This window comes from Hypomesus nipponensis, chromosome 17 (assembly GCF_054491055.1).
Source record: "Hypomesus nipponensis isolate SF chromosome 17, ASM5449105v1, whole genome shotgun sequence".
NCBI lineage: Eukaryota > Metazoa > Chordata > Actinopteri > Osmeriformes > Osmeridae > Hypomesus > Hypomesus nipponensis.
Genome location: NC_140377.1, coordinates 13045044 through 13059219, shown reverse-complemented (window position 1 = coordinate 13059219; position 14176 = coordinate 13045044). Strand labels below are relative to the sequence as shown.

Below are 14176 nucleotides of genomic sequence, written 5' to 3'. Positions count from 1 at the left end.
ACTGGTCAGAAAAAGAATGTCATCTGCATAAAGCATTAGTTTGTGCTTACTACCACCACCATTCACTCCAAAGGGTTTGCTCTAATTGCTGCAGCCAGAGGTTCTAGGGCAATCGTAAATAGGAGTGGCAAAAGGGGGCACCCCTGTCGTGTTCCTCTGGAAAGATTTAAAAAAATGATGAAGTTACACCATTTGTCATGACCGCTGCTTTGGGGGAGTTGTACATTATTTTTATCCATTTGCTGAAACCAGTGCCAAAACCAAACCCTGCCAGGGCCAAGTGCAGGAAACCCCACTCAACCCTGTCAAAGGCCTTTTCAGCATCCAATGAGATAGCAGACACTGGTGCTGGTGTTGGAAGAGTTCAGCCACGTTAAATGTAAAAGTTATCAGTTGAAGATCTACCCTTTATAAAGCCCACTTGGTCTGTATGCATAATGTATGGTAAAACCGTTTCAAGCCGTAGGGCCAGTACTTTGGCCAGTATTTTACTATCTCCTCCTGAGACCCCGCCCATTAACTTTTGTGCTCTATACTGGACATTTTGTTCACATGCATCTAGCTTTATTCTTTTGAGCTACTCAATCCCTGTTGTATTCGAAAGAGGACATCCTGGGCTTTCCATTGATATGTCATGTAATAGGGTGGGATTATGGTAACTTCCTTTTTCTTTCCATCCAAAATGGCTGCCATTGACGCAAGCACATTTTATGGAAAGAGAGAAGTCAAATATTGTTTATCTATTTCGTTTTTACTATGATAATTGTATATTTTATTGTTTATTAACTTCTGAGGAAATATATTTTTTGTTTTGAAAGCATTTAAATTATTTTTGGTTTGAAATAATAGCCCTTTCATGAATGTCAATTATAGTGGACACCAAGATCATCTTAATGTAAAAATTGTTGTAGGAAACAGAACTGAAGCTCAGAAGATTCTTTTCCGGATGGTTGAGGGAAATTCAGATTTGGAGCTATCAGATCATGAGAGAGATGAGGATGAGTTTGAGCCTTGGATAGAAGATGTTGAAGAAGAAGAAGATGATGCAGGAGGCCCAGATGATACAGACACTGAGGATCAGGAAAGATGTTGCCCTCTTTGGGCCAGTAGTAGCACATAGGTTTTATTTAGTTCCAGGGTAAGGGTTATTTATATGTTATACTTAAGAATAGCCATGAAATAAATCCAAAATGTCTCAAGAATGCAAAGTTTGATGAGTTCCAACTCATCGGCTCTCCAAGCTGAATGTACTCGACTCCACCTGCATTTGGATCATAGACTTCCTGTCTGACAGGAAGCAATGCGTTAAGCTAGGAAAACATGTCTCTGACTCTTGGTCCATCAGCACCAGATCTCCTCAGAGCTGCTTCCTTTCCCCTCTGCTTTTCTCCCTGTACACCAACAGCTGCACCTCCAGTCATCTGTCTTTTAAACTTCTGAAGTTTTTCGGACAACACCACCCTCATTGGGATCATCTCTGACGGGGACGAGTCTGATTACAGGTGGGAAGCTGACAACCTGGTGATCTGGGGCCTCATGTATAAAGGATTGCGCAGCTTTCATACCAGAAGATGGCGTACGGCCAAAACTCGAAAAGTACCTACGCACAGAAATATTCACATGTATAAAACCGGTCGTACGCCAGGTCCTGCGCACCTTTCCTTTATAAATCACAATCAACGTGAGATTGACCGCACATGAACGAGCCACTAACCCCGCCTTGCCTCCTCCCCTAAATTAATAAGCAGATGGACTATACATGCGCACCTGAGGTCATTTCTTTGTCTGAATTACCGTATTTCTTCGAATAAACGCCGGACCAAAAATGAACGTTAAACCGCATTTATTTAAAGAAATACGGGGACTGTGAGATCGAGGTTCTGACAACAGAGGTGGGGGCGAGAAAATGTGTCCTGTTTGGCGGCCTGTCATCAGGTATTAGTGACAAAAGAAAGTCGGCAGAGTGGAAAACTGTCACTATTTGCGCCCTTTCTTGTTTTTAACTTGCAGCACTTTGAGATTTAGCTAAATGTAAAGTGCATTACAAATAAAATTATCATTATTATAATAGGGTCATCAATGCTGTGGGTTCAGAGAACCGGACCATGGCAGAAATTAAGAAGAAATGGTCCGATATAAAACTTTAAATGAAGAAACGAGTGGGGGCGCATCGTAACAGCATGGCAGCTATAGGGTTAGCGTGACATGCGTTTCCTGAGTGATTTTGACGTTCGTTTGACAGCCTGAAGTTTAACAGAAGTTATTAAGTGGTGGAGGTATAAACAGAAGGCTATATAGCATTTCCCGTTTTGGGTTTTGGCATTTTGATGTGATTATCCACATTAATGATCAAAATGTTATTTTAATGTTTTTTGAATAGTCAACGTCATAAACGTACTAGTGGAAACTTTATTTTGTAATGTTTGGTCAGTTAGATTTCGAAATGTTACCGAGCCAGACAAGACTTTGCATACGGTCCGCACATTCTCACGTCTGCTCAAAAGTTTCCGTGAAGGCCCGCACATTCTCACGCCAAGTAAATCTTTATACATCACAAAGTGTGCGTGAAAACCAGCGTACGCAAGCTTTTTGTGCGTACGCAACGTTTATACATGAGGCCCCTGGTGTAACCAGAACAACTTAGAGCTCAATGCTCTTAAGGCAGTGGAGATGGTTGTGGACTTCAGGAAGAATACAGCCCCACTCACCCCCATCACCCTGAGTGACTCCCCAGTCAACACTGTGGAGTCCTTCCGCTTCCTGGGCACCATCCTCTCCCAGGACCTCAAGTGGGAAATGCACATTAGCTCCATCACCAAGAAAGCAAAACAGAGGATCTACTTCCTATGGCAGCTGAAGAAATTCAACCTGCCAAAGACAATGATGGTGCACTTCTATACAGCCATCATTGAGTCCATCCTCACCTCCTCCATCACCATCTGGTACGCTGCTGCCACTGCCAAGGACAAGAGCAGACTGCAGCGTGTCATCCGGTCTGCTGAGAAGATGATTGGCTGCAATCTGCCTACCCTAGAGGACCTGCACACCTCGTTGACCCTGAGGCGAGCGAGGAAGATTGTGGCAGACTCCTCCCACCCTGGACACTGTTTCAGCTACTCCCCTCATATGGGGTTCCTAACTGTCAAGGTGACTCTACAACCCGTATTGTCACTCTACAGCCATAATATGTTCAGTTTTTTATTTTCTAAATTTGGCTAACTTTTCACACTAAAATGTTCCCATGGTCCACTACAGTGGACATGATGAGAAATGAAAAATAAAAATACATTTTCAAAAGTCTAAATGCTAAGATGGTCATTTCAGCCTAAATAAACAGGAAATGGCAAAAAAATGAAAAATTGAAAATTCTACTTTTACTTGGTTTCCAGGAGGAACTACATTAATGAGGCTAATTGGTCTGAAATTAGCAGGGACTGTATGATCTCTACTTTTTTTTAGGAATCAGTGATATAAGTGCTTCGTTCAGAGTTGGTGGGAGCGAGTCAGTCTGAAAGGCCTCATCAAATACATCGGTCAGTATAGGGGCAATTATATCTATATACTCTTTATAGTACTCTACCGGGAACCCGTCATTTCCGGAAAATTTCAGTTTTCATTGATTGAATGGCATTTTTCACCTCTTCCTGGCTCACTGATTTGTCTAAGAGGGCTACCTGTTTGGGTGAAAAGTTTGGGAGATTCAAGTTCATGAAAAAGTTCTGCACTGATAGTTTGTTTGGTGTTGCTGACGATTTGTACAGATTGTCAAAAAAAAAAAAATTTTTGAAGACCTCATTAATTCCCTTGGAGGAAGTCACCAGAGAACCCCCTGATCTTATTGCTGGAATGACATGTGCGGAACATTGTTCTTTGAGCTGCCTAGCCAAAAGCCTGCCTGTTTTCCCCCTTATTCATAAAAGGTTGTTTTAAATCCAAACAAAGCATATTCAGCCTTTTTATTAAAGGGGCAATTGACTGGGTTTTGGGGGTATTTCACACTGTTCCTTAAGGTCTCCGAATAGGGTATGTAACATTGGTTGGGTTGAAAATGGCCCGGGTGCTGTTCTATGCCCACTGACAGATCCTCTGAAATGTTCCCGGGAAAAAACACTAGCTTTTCTCCTTTTATGGTATACTCATTAATATTTAGATAAGCTGTGTGCTGATTGGTTGGTTTTCAACGAGTGAAGCTGGGGAGCAAAAACGCAACACGGCCAAAAGCAGCACTCGCTGAAACACCGAAGTTGGAGACTTGAAATAAAAACGCGCAAATAAATCTATTGTGTCTACACAACACTGTTTTCAACAGATTGACTATATATCATTTGAAATGATAACATGACTTGTTTCCACTTCTGTTGTTGAAGCAAACTGGAATGACTTGGGTGGGTAGAACGTTAGGCTACAGCTTAGCAAACAAACCATATCCTGATTCTACTCGGCTTCAGTTAACTAGCTAGCTCTAAATAACTTGCTGAAAAATAACATGACCAAGATCTGGACAAACATGCATCGTGAATTGTAGATTTATATTACACAGGTTATTTATTTGAATGAAACACAGTCAGGAACATGAATCAACGTTAGCCCCACTGCCAATAAACTAGGCTAAATTATCACACATTCCAACTATGCTCTTGCGTTAGCAAGCTAAACTTGTTTACATGTCTACAGTCTAGGTGTTACTAGTAACAGTTACTAGCAATGCTAACGTATCCTGTATCAAGCACCTGCCTTTCTCCAGTTCTTCCAAATAGATTATCTAGACAGGCGTTAGCAATAAGCCAGACTGCTGTTTGTTTTCTGGCAATTTTTCGGAAGCTTCCCTTCTAATGCCGACTACAGCTAGTCTAGCTAGAGTCATTTGATGTGTGTAGAAACGTATTTAGCATTCTACCTGGTATGCTATATTATACAGGAAACGTTAGCATTGCTAATAACTGTTAGCACAACATCATACTGTCCTTATAGCTTGCGGTTGCAATGAGCATACGGTCGGAACAGCACCTCTTTCCAGGATCAGCTTCCTAGCAAATCCTGCTTGCAATTGTCCAAGTTTGTCAAAACTGTCTTGGGTGAAATGTTCAGAGCAAATGAATGATTGAGTGTCGAACTTCGCCGGGATCTTCTCATAAGACAGCAGCAGCCATGCATGTTGAATGTTTGGCTCCTTTGGAAGACTGTGAGTGTCAGCCTTCCCTGTAGGCTACAGCCTGGAACACAGCATTTACGACCGTGGTCCATTTTCAATATCCTTGTTATAATTCAAAACGTTCTTCTTTGTAATTCCTTATAAGTAGCTTACACAGAGCAGCGCGCAGCTAAACTAGTATCGGAGATAGACGCTACCTCGGGCTGGTCTGGATGTAAATTCTGCGGCGTGACAAAGATACAGACCAGAGCCAATAAGAGGGCGATCACCGGTCCTACGTAGGACCGGTAGCTTTGTTGAAAAGCTAGCGTTTTACAGCCAAATTTTTTCTTTTGAGATTTGAATAGGAAAGAGGTGTCAATGGACTTTGATATTCACGGTATGTTCATTTTACCCACCGAACTGTCGTTATTCAACTATGACAAGGTAAAATCGGTTTTGCAGTCAATCGTCCCTTTAAATATCTCATGTAATTTAAATTTGCATTCACAGATGTTATTAAACAAGCTGTCAGAATATTGTTTGGCCAGTTCTCTTTCCATTTCACTCAATTCCGCTTCTTATTTCTTGATGGCATCAATATTTTCTCTTTCCTTCTTGGAAGATTTTGCAATGATCTTGCCTCTAACATAAGCTTTTGATGCTTCCCAAACCATTGCTACTCTGTCTGTGCTACCCATATTGATCTTAAAAAATGATGACAAATCAGATGCTAGTTTGTTATTAAATACTTCATCATGCAGCAGGGATGTATTCATTCTCCACCTGCCTCGTCTTAATCTATCTGAATGTATGTTTATACAGAGTTCAACAGGTGCATGGTCTGACAGGAACATAGCATTAATATTGCCATGAATTACATCATTGATCAGGTTTTGAGATATCAAAATTATGTCTATTTGAGAGTAGGATTTGTGGCAGTGGGAGTAAAATGAATATTCTCGATTTCTCGGGTTAACCAATCGCCATACATCAATCAGACCATTGTCCTCTATCAGTGAGTGAATGGCATCTCTATCTTTAGGTGTTGATGTTCGGTTTCTTAAAGTTTGCTTTTATCAAGTACACCATCGAGAACCTGATTAAAATCTCCAGCCAAAACCACCTGACCTTGTGCATTCCCGATTATGCCATTGACCTCGTGAAAAAAAGATGGGTCACCTTTATTGGGGTTCATAGATATTGCAGAGTGTTAATTGCATACCATTTATGATGGTTTCAAGACATCTAATTCTTCCATTGTCATCTTTAGATTATTTTACCACTGATAGATTCAGCCTCTTATGAACCAGAATAAGAACTCAATTTTTCTTACCGGAAAAGGAGCTATAATAAACTTGCCCTACCCAGTCTCTTTTAAATGTTTTGGCCTCATCATCCTTAAGATGTGTTTTTTGAATGAATGGTATGTCAGATTGTTTATATTTAAGATCTAAAAGTACCTTCTTCTGTTTCACCGGGTTCCCACAACCATTAATATTCCAGGACACTACCGTAAAGTTGTAATTATTTGCCATTCACGTAATGAGAAAATAAAAGTGTATGTAAGTATAGTTATATAACAGCAATCTCATTTTATCTGACCTTCTTGTACCAATATTATAATCAAAGACCTGTGTACCATTACTGAGTATAATGAAAATGTCTAAGTAAACAAACATGAACAAACTGGTCAACCTAAACCTATCCTCTTCAATGGAGGAGAACACATTAACATAAACAAGCCTCCGAATACCACTTGAGACTCATTCCGCTTTAAAACAGTACCCGTACCTCTCTCATATTCTTCTTGTTATTTCCGCAGATCTTCATCTTTTTATTCTCCACCCGGGTGGTCTCCGGCATTGTACTCCGTCACAGTCATTTGTTGCTCGATGAACTTGACAGCCTCCTGCGCATCTTGAAACTTTCTGCTCCTCCCCCTCCATGTAAATCCTAGTGTCGCCATAAAAGCGAGACTGAATCTAACCTTCTTTTGGTGGAGCAGTTGTTTCGCCTTTGAAAAAGCTTTCCTCTTCTCCGCTAGCTCCTTTGTCATGTCTGGGAAAAGGGAAATGTTGCATCCACACCACACTGCTCCATCATTCTCCCTAGCAGCTTTGAGAACTTTGTTTCTTGCAGTAGAACGCAGGAATTTCATCATGACCAGTCTCGGCGATTGAACGTTAGTCGGGTGAGATCCAGGAGAGCGGTGTGCTCTTTCAATTTCGAACTCACTGTCAACATCCAAGCCCAGTTCCTCTGACAGGATCTTAATAATGCATGCCTTTATGTTATCCCCTTCGATGCCCTCTGATAGACCTAGCAGTCTCGCATTGTTACGGTGGCTTCTATTCTCCAAATCCTCCACACGGTCCCATAGGGTGTTTAAGCACTTGCTGTGTAGCTCGCTGTTGCTCACCAATTGCTGCTTATTGGTGTCCTCAATATCCGATACTCTGCCTTCCATCTCAGTCAGCCGTTCTTGCATGGCGTTTACAGCATTTTTTTGTTCAGCAGTAGTTTCTTTGATCGTTGAAACATCTGAAGCGACCTTTGTAGTGTGGCGCTAATTCTACCCACTTCAGCAAAAAAGGGTTTCCAGGCTAGTATCCTGGTCCGTGTATTTTGCGGCCAATGTATTTTACACCAAATTTGAATATTTTTTAAGAAAGTCAGCGACCAGATATATTTTATAAATTATTTTAAAGTGAGTTTCTTTGACTTTTGGGGAAATGGGACATTTAATGAATTTGAAATGTTGTTTTTTTTATGGACAATGCAACCATATTCGGAACCTGTACACACTCTGTTATAAAAAAAGATTTAGATTTCAAAGCATCACTAATATATGTATTATTACATTTACTGTCAAATAAAGTACAATCATTAATACAAACATTTGGTAAAGGTCTTATTCTTACATATAACAATGTGCTTTGAACTAACTGTAATAATGGTATCGGTAATGCTTTACAGATCTTGTTGTATTCTGTATAAGTACAGTTTAAATTATATTTTTTGAAGAATATATATATATATATATATATTCAAAAAGGTTACCAGACATCTAAATTATCACGTCATTCACAAACACAATGCATAAATAAACACAATTCATACCAATCATAGCCTATTTAAACAATGATTTCCTATTGATTAAAATTAACCTATTGTTACATAAGGCTCACATTTTTTAAGATATACATTTTTAGGCTCAAAGTTGATAGGCTCTGAAATGTTTAAGGTGCAATTTTTTAGGGGGCTCAAATTTGAGCAACCTGAATTTCCGAGTCTTGAATTTTTGGGTCAGATTTTTTTTTTCATTTAAATGTATATTCAGATGTGAATTCAGTGTTGTTTGAATTTCAATATTAAGTATTCAATGCCTTTTAAAATTCAAAACATTATGTCCTGATTTGCTTTCGTACAAATGGCAGCGCGCCCTCTGCTGACATCCTGAATATGTGGACCAGAGTGACTGTCAAGCTCGTGGGAGCAACTTCCGGGTCACTACACAAAAATCGATGCAAAATTGAGAAAGAATATTTCCGCACACTATTTTACTTCCCGATTTCCATGTTTAAGCACATCAAAGAAAATCTGATAACAGGTCGTTTTTTTGTTTTCCGTCTTCTATCATCAAAGAAAAAACGGAAAATGGGTCGCTTTCCGTTTTTTGTTTTTCTATTTCTAAATCGGGGAACAGCTCGTTTCCCGATTTTGGTTTACTAATTTTAAAACGAAAATCCATTGGCAACAAAGTACACGGACCCATCCTGCTCAACTCGTGTTGGGCTAGCACCACTGGAGTCAATGGGTAGTGATGTGTCGTTCGTGAACGATTTGTTCATTTTGAACGAATCCTTATAAGGACTTGGGAGTAACGAGTCCTCTCAACGAGTGATTCGTTCATTTCCCGACTCGGTCTTTCTACAAGTCTTTGGATCATATTCACGTGACCTGCATAGGCTCTGTAGCTAGAGGAAACGAACGATTCGTTCATTTCCCGACTCGGTCTTTCTACGAGCGAGGTGACGTTAGTTTCATATTCGACATTCGTCTCACATTCGGAAGACGCTACTTTGCAGCATCGAGTTAGGGACCGGGTGAAAATTACCCATACATTTTTTTTTATGATGACATTTATAATATTTGTATGACTATAAAACCTCAAACAAACAGCAGAGCATTCCAACAATGTCTGACCTACTTCCACACCCTTTACTTTTTCAATAAAACTTTTTTTTTATCAATGATTTCATGCTATTTTCAGAGATTGGCGATTTTCTATAATTTTTTTAAAGGTTTATTGAAAAAGTAAAGGGTGTGGAAGTAGGCCAGACATAAATAGAATAATCTGGTGTGTATTTGAGATTTTTTGACCCAAGTTTGGAAAAGTTATTGAGATTAGCAAGGATTTCATGCTATTTTCAGAGATTAGCGATTTTCTATCATTTTAAAAAAAACATTTTTGAATAAGTAAAGGGTGAGGAAGTAGGCCAGACACTAATAGAATAATCTGGTGTATATTCAAGATTTTTTGAAACAAGTTTGAAAAAAATATTTCATGCTATTTTCAGAGATTAGCGATTTTCTATCATTTAAAAAAAGGTTTTCTTGAAAAAGTAAAGGGTGTGGAAGTAGGTCAGACATTGTTGGAATGCTCTGCTGTTTGTTTGAGGTTTTATAGTCATACAAATATTATAAATGTAATCATTTTTCAAAATTGTATTGGTAATTTTCACCCGGTCCCTAACTCGACACTGCAAAGTAGCGTCTTCCGATTGTGAGACGAATGTCGAATGTCGAATATGAAACTAACTTCACCTCTGTCTTTCTACGAGTCTTTGGATCATTTTTCACATGACCTGCATAGGCTCTGTAGCTAGAGGAAACGAACGATTCGTTAATTTCCCGACTTGGTCTCGATTCTTTGGATCCTTTTTTCACGTGACCCGCATTGTATTTTTTAGTAGAGGAAACTGTTTCCTTATTCCATTTCGCGTGGCCGTTGTTTTAGTAAGACGTGAATGATACTCGCTCAAGTCATCATACTGACTGGTTTTGTTATTTTCACTTTACATTTACACTTACAGTTTAGTGCAGTGTAATTGTTTGCCGTAATAATTAAATGCTAGTGTGATAATAAATGACCAAATCATACAAACTGTCATGATACATTCTTTTAATGCAGGAATTTCTTTTGAAATAGTATCTGCTGGTGCACATGTCATGCACTAACCTACATAAGAATATCATACGTGTTTGCAGTGGACGCTCTCTGAATGAAATGGTAGAGAACCTCAATGATTCACTATTATCTGTGTTAGACTCTGTTGCACTACTGAAAACCAAAAAGAAGTCCACAAGCAGAACCTCCCCATGGCTGAGAAATAAAAATAATAGTGAAACAAAAAGAAAATGCCGTGCAGCAGAGAGAAAATGGAGGAAAACAAAGATCACTATTCAATACAATATCTATAAAGACACTAACCACCTACAACAAAACCATCCGTCTAGCGAGGAGAGAATATTTCTCCAACATTATTATAGAAAATGCCAGAAACTCCAGAGTTCTTTTCTCCACCATTGACCAGCTGCTAAACACTGTCCCTGCCCCCCCCATCATCCTCAGCAGTTAAATGTGAAGAGCTTGCTTTGTTCTTCAAGAACAAAATAACTTTGATCAGAGCTAGTACTAGTAATAGTGGGGTCAAAACTGACATCAGTAAATTCTGCAACATAACCATGAGCACATTTACAGGGTTCTCACGGTCATAGAAAACCTGGAAAAGTCATGGAATTTTAAAATGGTTATTTCCAGGCCTGGAAAAGTGCTTGAAAAAAATAAAATCTATAAGTTATATATATATATATATATATATAAGTTATAAGTTGTTATAATCATATTTTCCTGCTGTTCATTTACGTTGAGTTTTAAATAATTCACATGCTTTTAAAAGAAATATGTTCAAAATATAAGCAAGCATACGCTCTCATATTAACTGAAAAGTTTGATGGCCATAGCAACAGTAACTCAGAAGCGCGAGGCATAATTTAAAATGCCGAGAAAGTGTAGATTAACGATGCTTGGCTACAAATGGAAACGCGGGACGAGCAAAATGTCGGTTGTGTGGTGGAAAATCATTCGACATTTCAATCATGGAAGAGGCGGCATTAACTAGCCATTCCAAACAGCAGCACCCATCAGCGAGGTCCACTGCTACGCCTAGCAGCAGGGGTCGATAACCAATGCTGTGACAAAAAATGAAGTCCTGGAGGTAATGTGGGCTGAAGGGGCTTATTTTCCCGACTATGGCCGGCGTTCTATACATTATGCTGCTTATTACACGGCTACTTGCCAAAAAAATTACTTAACACAGTGTGTCTTTTTACAATTTATTTGTTACCATTCGTAGTGTTGATCAGCAGAAAAAAAGTTCGCCAAACATGTTGAACATTCTTCAGGCTTCAAATCAGCTGATGTAGCTAAGCTACGGAGTACGCTGGGGTTGAAAAGTCACCGGACTGCTTGCGGAGTGCTACGAAAGATGTGAATCCGAGGCAAAAAGGCCACTTGTTACCACTCGGTGACATAATCAGAGAACATAACATGAATTTCCATAGCTATGCAGACAACACACAACTATATATATCCACTGAACCCAACAATACAACGGCCATCAATTCCATTACCAGCGGCCTGTTGGCAATAAACAAATGGATGAATGGACAAGTGGAAACTGCAAGTGGCAGCTCGGGTCCAAGACAGATTCGAGAGACCGCAGATAGAGTGTGGCTTGTCTGGGTTGTTATGTGTGTGGAAAATGCAAGTGGCAGCTCAGGTCTAGGACAGATTCGAGAGACCGCAGATAGAGTACGGCTTGTCTGGTTTGTTATAGGTTTGGAAACTGCACGAGGCAGCTCGGATCCAGACGGATTCGAGAGACCGCAGATAGTGCGGCTAGTCTGGTTTGTTATACGTTTTAGATCTATTACTTTTATCACTTATATTATTGTTTTTGTTGATTTTATGTAAAGCACCTTGAGCTGCAATTCCTGTATGAAATGTGCTATATAAATAAAGTCTTACTTACTTACTATATTTAAAGTGGAAGCTTTATTTCAGTAGGTACAATTGGAAGGTTATTAGCTACAATTGTTGCTGTATAGACTAGGCCTACACATTCAACTCACTACAGTTTAGCCTGATTTCCATTGCTTTAGGCATCATAAAACAAGGACTTTCTGGACAACCTTTCAATTGGCAATTCATAAATACTGCCGTTATGGCCAGGCGAACAGTGCTGACTGCTGGCATAACATTTGATCAGCTTCTTTCAAACTTCAAAAGGTTTTCTTTATGGATGAAATTCTGGGCTGGCTGAGAAAAAGACAAAAGCCTTTAAGTGGATACTTTTCCGTATAGATCAGTCAATTTTGTTCCTTGAATTAATCAGTTTAGCCTACTGATGCAAAAACCCTGTAACATCACAAGCTGCATCAGGGATATGGGCACTGCATATTATTCCAGGAATCTGTGTTGTCTCTGTGCAACTGAATCAACTAAACAACATCTTAATCACTGGCTGCATCATTGGCACTGCATGATTTAGGCCTGCTCATCAGTTGGTTGTCGGTGTTAAACTGAGCCGCAACAGGTATAGGACAAGACCACTATTCTTACCTCTTCGGTTTCAGAGCGTTGGCAACGAATTTCATTATCGATTCGTTGTGTTGCGCGATTATTACGCCACTCAATATGTCGCTTTATATTATTTTATAATATTAAAAGTTTAGTTGAGCGCGGAGTGGAGCGGAGGTAGAGGAAAGGCGTAGGAGAGACGTTGTTGAGGAACGTTGTTCTGAAACACATGGCGGAGGCAGAGAAATCAGTACGACCCAAGTCATCCAAGGTGTGGGAGCATTTCACACTAAATACATCGAAACAGTGTGTTAATTGACCGAGGTAAAGTTAGTTTCATATTCAACATTCGTTTCACATTTGGAAGACACTACTTTGCAGAGTCTTAACAATATCTGTTATACTTCCACAGCCTTTAACTTTTTCAAATAGTTTCAAATAAAATTATAGAAAATCACTTATCTTTGAAAATAGCTTAATCCTCACAAATCTTAACTTTTTTCAAAATGGTTTAAAACATTTCTGAAATATACACCAGATTATTCTAATAAAGTCTGGCGTACTTCCACAACCTTTCAATTTTCAATAGTTTTAAACAAAACTCAAAAAATTGCTCATCTTGGAAAATAGCATTAAGTCCATGCTAATATTAATAACATTTTCAAAATTGTGTGCCTGTTTGTGCACATTCTGAAGATTTTTTGCACTGTGAATTTACACTGTCAGTTCTGTTTTTGAATAATGCTTATAATTTTTCTTTTTTTTTTTATCCCATTCATCGATGAATCGAAAAAAGAATCGACAGATTACAGGGGTGCAAACTCGTCACCTTTCGTCAAAATACGCAGTTTTTGATCCAAAATAGGTCATTTGTGTGTTTCGTGTAGATCTGCAATCAAAATATTTGTGTGTGTGTGTGGGGGGGGGGGTCCTCCAAGTAGGCCTACACTAGTCTGCGATAGCAAGCTGTCATGAATATTTTTTCAAGCTTGTTGTTTGTCAACAATGTCAACATGACACGCGCGGTTTTTATTTCGAGTAAATGGGGTCTGTAACTCCCAGAGCCCCAGACATGACATCCGAAATTCATGGTCACAAAATGCTAATTCGTGGCCACGAAATGCTATTTTGGGGATAACAACCTAGCCTACCTTTATAGCGGGCAGTTCAGTTATGTGTGGGGCACATAGGCTACCCAGTGCAAGCTAAAGGTGCAGTCATGGACAGAGATGATTTGAATGTATTGTATTTTAGGCTCGTGAATGACCTTGGTAAAGTTGGTTTGAAGTTCAATATTTAACAGATATTTGGACGCCCAGTAGGCTATTATGTTATTTTAACCGGTGTTAGCACCGCTACAACCAGCCGCTTACGGTGCGTGTCCACTACAGCGGAGC

General features: G+C 39.4%; 1 protein-coding gene across 2 annotated transcripts in view; it reads right to left on the bottom strand.

Annotated features, from left to right (window-relative positions):
* The window catches only part of abat (4-aminobutyrate aminotransferase), a 123044-nt gene that overhangs the window by 27161 nt on the left and 81707 nt on the right, over positions 1-14176 (bottom strand). The window lies entirely within an intron of this gene.